Source organism: Suricata suricatta, chromosome 5 (genome assembly GCF_006229205.1).
Source record: "Suricata suricatta isolate VVHF042 chromosome 5, meerkat_22Aug2017_6uvM2_HiC, whole genome shotgun sequence".
Taxonomy (NCBI): Eukaryota; Metazoa; Chordata; class Mammalia; order Carnivora; family Herpestidae; genus Suricata; species Suricata suricatta.
This window is the reverse complement of record NC_043704.1, coordinates 1,275,110-1,279,632: the sequence shown is the minus strand read 5'-3', so window position 1 is coordinate 1,279,632 and position 4,523 is coordinate 1,275,110. Positions and strand designations below refer to the sequence as shown.

Here is a 4,523-nt window from a genome sequence, read left to right as displayed (position 1 = left end):
GCGCCGGCGCCGCCGTCCACGGTCAGCAGGCTTGTGGGTGCAGGCCTCTCGCGAGGTCCCTTGTTCCGTGCGTCTGTCCCTCACCGACCCCACGCCGCCCTCAGCGCTAAAATCAGTTAGACTACTCTTCACTCTCTTCTTTTTTGTGACGGCTGCTTTAAAATCTTTCTCCAATAATTGTAACATCTCTGAGTTGGCCTTTTGTCGATCGTATTTTTTCATTCAGTTTGAGTCTTTGTGGCTCTCGGTCTGATGGATGATGTTTTCTTGGCACTTGGACATATCACAAGGGTCTAACCGGAGCTCCTGCTTCCGCTGACTCTCTCTCGCCGCTCTCTCTGCTGGGGTGGGGCTGCCCCTCATCACTGCCGTGCGGGTCCCGGAGCCCAGCACCCAGCACCCAGCACCCAGGTTGCTGCTCTGCTGACGTTGCCAGACGGAGGCGAGTCTTGCCTCCCAGCTGGGCCTCCGCGACACCCCCAGGGGGGATGAGAGGGGCCCCCCAGCCGGCCCCCCGAGCGTTGGCCCTGACTGTGTGGTGCAGGCGGGAGGTTGGGGATCTGGCCCGGAAGGCGCTTCCTCCGTCGCCAGGTGCTGTCTGCTGGCAGGTGCCGGTCTTAGACCTTTGGCCGGTGTATCTGTGTCCGTGTCTGCTGGTATTTCCGGGTGACCAGCGTCCTCGGCTCCCAGTCTGGGATAACCTGCAAACAGCAGGCCCGGGGGCTGCCTGCCGCTCAGTTCCTCGGTCCCCAGCTGGTCTGCGACCTGGTCCGCCTTCCTCCCTCCCCTCCAGAGCCTTCCTCTGTTCGCTCTGTGTGTCACGTCCAGGACTGTCGCTCGTACCGAGCTGGGGGAAGGAAGAAGGACCTCGGCCCGCCGTCCCCCGGCGCACATCCCTTCTGCTGCGTTAACACCGGCGTCCGGCCAGCAGGAGCAGCGTGCTCTGCACGGGTTTGCGTGTGTGTACAGAGGTCGTCGTTTGGGTTTCCCTGAAGTGCTCTGTGACCATGTGCTTTCCTACAAGCCACCGGCCGGCCATCTTCAGGGTGTGCCCCCCGCTGGCCTGCCCTCCAGGCTCGAGTCAGCCGTCACGCACCATCCTCCTGACCTGACCCTCCCCCTGAGCGACCCCTCAGAGCCCCTGCGTCTCACCATGGGCGAGCTGTGCGTAAAGCTGCGACCACCTCTTCCCTCCCGCTTTGGGCCTCAGGGAAGTCACTTCCCACTAAGAGCTTCCATCACGGGAGTATTAAAATCCATGCAGACACAGAGTCGCACACGGAGGCCGCCATGCCCGTCCGCCGGCCCCTCTGCTCCGTCCAGGCGCCGCCTGCCTGTCCCCACCGTGCCGTGCTGGTTGGTAGATCCAGCCCCGGGCAGTGTGGCCTCGTGTGCACGGGCTTCGGGTGCATCACTCAGGTTCAAGTGCTGTGTCCACCCTGAAATGTGAGTCCTTCCTTAATAGGATCAGCTTCTCAGGTTAGGTTTCTGTTTACGTTTCTCAACGGCGGAATCTGCTCGACCCAGTTAGGTTTCCCGCACCCCCTGTGCTTTGCACACACGCATTCTCAGAAAATATACCCTGAAGTAATTAACAAATACAAAACAGTAATGTTTCTAAGACCATGTGCAACGCTTTCTTGAATAAAGGATTCTAAACAGAGGGGCTCCCAGCTGGCTCACTGAGAGGAGCAGGTGACTCCTCATCTCTGGGTCGTGGGTTTGAGTCCGCTGGGAGGGGTAGGGATTACTTAAATAAATAAACAGAAGATTCTAAATAGAAACTCATTAACTTTTAGCGACACATTTGCCAGGTAGGTTTGGAGATTCACCGTTACAGTTAACAAATGAGTTTATACATAGGGATATTTAGAACTCATTTGCACGTTTTAACTCATTTCTGTCACCATCGTCCCTTTAGTGACTAACAGTATAGATGCCGTGTCATACAGAGCAGACGTGCAGGTGTTTCCTCGCCCGCCGTCTGGTGGGTCCTGGTGGCAGGCCGCGCGTGAGGACGGGCCTGCGGCGCGCAGCCACGGTGTTCAGGAGGCGACTCACACCGGTCATATCTGGACAATGGGGGGCGCGGCCTCTCGAGGGCTTCCCGCGGGTCTCCTGCCGGCAGAGGAGGCCACAGGCGGCTGTGCGTCCCCCCGGGCTGCACCCACACGAGATGCTGTTTGAGATGAACAGGGGGGGGTCCAGCGGTGTCCCGGCTCTGACCAGACCAGAGTGCCCGGGGGTGCCCGGCGGCAGGCAGGCTGGCGTGCGTGTGCTCCTGCCGTCCTCCGCCCGTCCCGTGGGCAGGCTCCCCTCCCCGCCGCCCTGCTCGGACCGCATCTCCCTTGCCCTGCCTCCGCCGTCCCTCCTGGCAGCGTGGCCGGGGCTGGCGCCCTTCGGGGCTCTGGACCGTGCCGGGGCGGTGGGCGCATCCCGTGGCCGGTCCCCGACGGCGGACCTAGCCTCCTCGCGTGCAGGCTTTCTTCTCTCGTCTGCTCTGCTGTTGCCGGGGCCCCGCACGGCGGGCTCACCCCGTCCTCATACGATGGTGGCACTCAAACTCATCTTCTTGCTGTCTTTCAGACAGAAACCGTCTCCGCCAGTCAAGAGGCCCTCCCCAGCACTTTGCCATGGATGTAGAAGATGAAGAAAACATGAGTAAGATCGGGGCCTCTCGTGTAGCATCGAGTAGCTAAGTCTCCGTTAAAATCTTAGTGTTCTTGTAAATATTTGCAGTGAGACTAATTTGGGAAACGTGATTTTTTTTTCCTGCAGTGTGGGCTACTAATGGTGGCGTGTTTTAAATTTCTGATGTATTCCCGACAGTAGGTGTTGGTGCTTGTGTGGACATCTTCCTTGCAGCCGTCTGTCCGGACCTTCCGCTGCCATCGTTCTGGGACCGTCACACACCTGCAGGGGGCACACGTGTCTCTAGACGCACGCGCCTCACAGCTGCCGGCTCCGTGCTGCTGGCGGCTGGGTTTTCACCTGTCCAGATCTAAGATGCCCTCCAGATTGATATCAATGCTTGGTCATTTGGGATAGCGCCCTAAACTTTTCCCTGCAAATACAGCATATTTTCCCTGTGCTCTGAAGGAAGGGGCTCCCGTGAGTCTGCTCATTTTAAGTTTCCGAGACGTCAGCAAGCCTTTGGGCTGCTGTGGACCAGAGCTCTGTGTCCCACACCGTCCTGGCCGGGGCGCAGGGCGGCGAGCCTCAGGGGCCCCCTCCCCGCCCTCGGTGGTGCTCTCGGCGAAAAGTTTGCTGAAGGCACTTCCCTCTACTGTTTTGTCATTAATCCCCGAGAGCAGTGCGTTTGGATAAGGTTTAAAGGCTCCCACCGAAGCTGGGACATTACAAGAAGACCCTTTTCTGAGCTGTGTACACAGGTCCATTCTTCCCTGTCAGTGTCCAGCTGTGACCAGGGAAAGAGCAGCGCTCAGTCAGCCTCCCCGTGACTTCACCCAAAACGGGCCAGCCGAGGCCTTGGACTTGGGCTTGTCTGCCACTCAGAACGCAGAAGCTCAGCGGGCCGGGCGCTCCTGCCTTGAGGGCCGCTCCGCCAGCCTGCAGCGCGCCGGGCCTGGCGGCACGGACCGCGCGGGAAATCTGCCCTGTGGCGGCTGCGGCGTGGAAAGCGTGGCCGGGGCGCTGCCTGCAGGGCGCCATCTCCGGGCCGCCGTCCCCAGCAGAGCCTACTCTTAAGGCCTGTGTCCACTGGTCTGCCCCACTCGCCGTGCCCGCTTTTGCCCGGGCACTACCCCCTCCCCCGTGAGGACCGTGTGAGCACGTGTCCCCCGAGCCTCCTTTTCTCGGGGCTGAGGACTGTCGTCTGTCTGGCGTGTAGACCCTGCGGTCACTCACCAGGCTGCAGGACTCTTCTGGGTGATTCCCCTGAAGGGCGGATGTGGGCTCTAGCGCCGCGGGCTGTGGCCCTGCGTGTCCTGTCGTCCAGAAGCACAGAGACCTCACGGGGTTGCGCTCCCATCCGTGAGCTCCCGTAGCGAGGAGCCAGGACGGCGGGGCGGGGGGGGGGGGTCTAACTCCGTGTGTGTTCCCTTCACGCAGCGGCGCCTCTGGTGAGAGCAGAGACGAGTGTGTCCGCGCCTCCCGAGCCAGCGCCCGCTCGGACCCCGCGGACTCTGCTGTAGGATGTGTGGGTTTTGTACATCTCAAGATGGTCAATCCAGTACTGATTGTTTTATTTCTTAAAGGACGCTTTGCTCCAGAGGCAGAGACTGTGATTGAGCGCAGGCGCGCGTGTTTCCACGGCCTGCTTCCCACGTCGACAGTCCTGCTTGGCGGCGGCATGCGGTCATCTAGTGTGTGGTGTTCCTGCTCTCTGTTAGTCTAAGCGCTGTCTCTTGCTCTGCCCTGTTTAACCTTTGTTTCTTTTGAGCACCGAAAGGAGTAACCTATCGAGCTTTTGCTGGAGGATGTTATAAATGAAAATTTAGTGTCCATTCCATCAGCTTTGTCAACTGGGAGAAGTGGTGTGTGTGTCAGGGGCCGGGCGCCGG

At 60.0% G+C, this 4,523-nt stretch overlaps 1 long non-coding RNA gene across 1 annotated transcript in view; it reads left to right on the top strand.

Moving 5' to 3' along the window:
• The window catches only part of LOC115291380, a 16,843-nt gene extending 13,745 nt beyond the window's left edge, over positions 1-3,098 (top strand). Inside the window, exons 2-3 of the long non-coding RNA XR_003908414.1 lie at positions 2,587-2,661; positions 2,830-3,098. This is a non-coding gene — a long non-coding RNA (uncharacterized LOC115291380). The remainder of the gene's footprint in view (positions 1-2,586; positions 2,662-2,829) is intronic.
• The last annotated feature ends 1,425 nt before the right edge of the window (positions 3,099-4,523 follow it).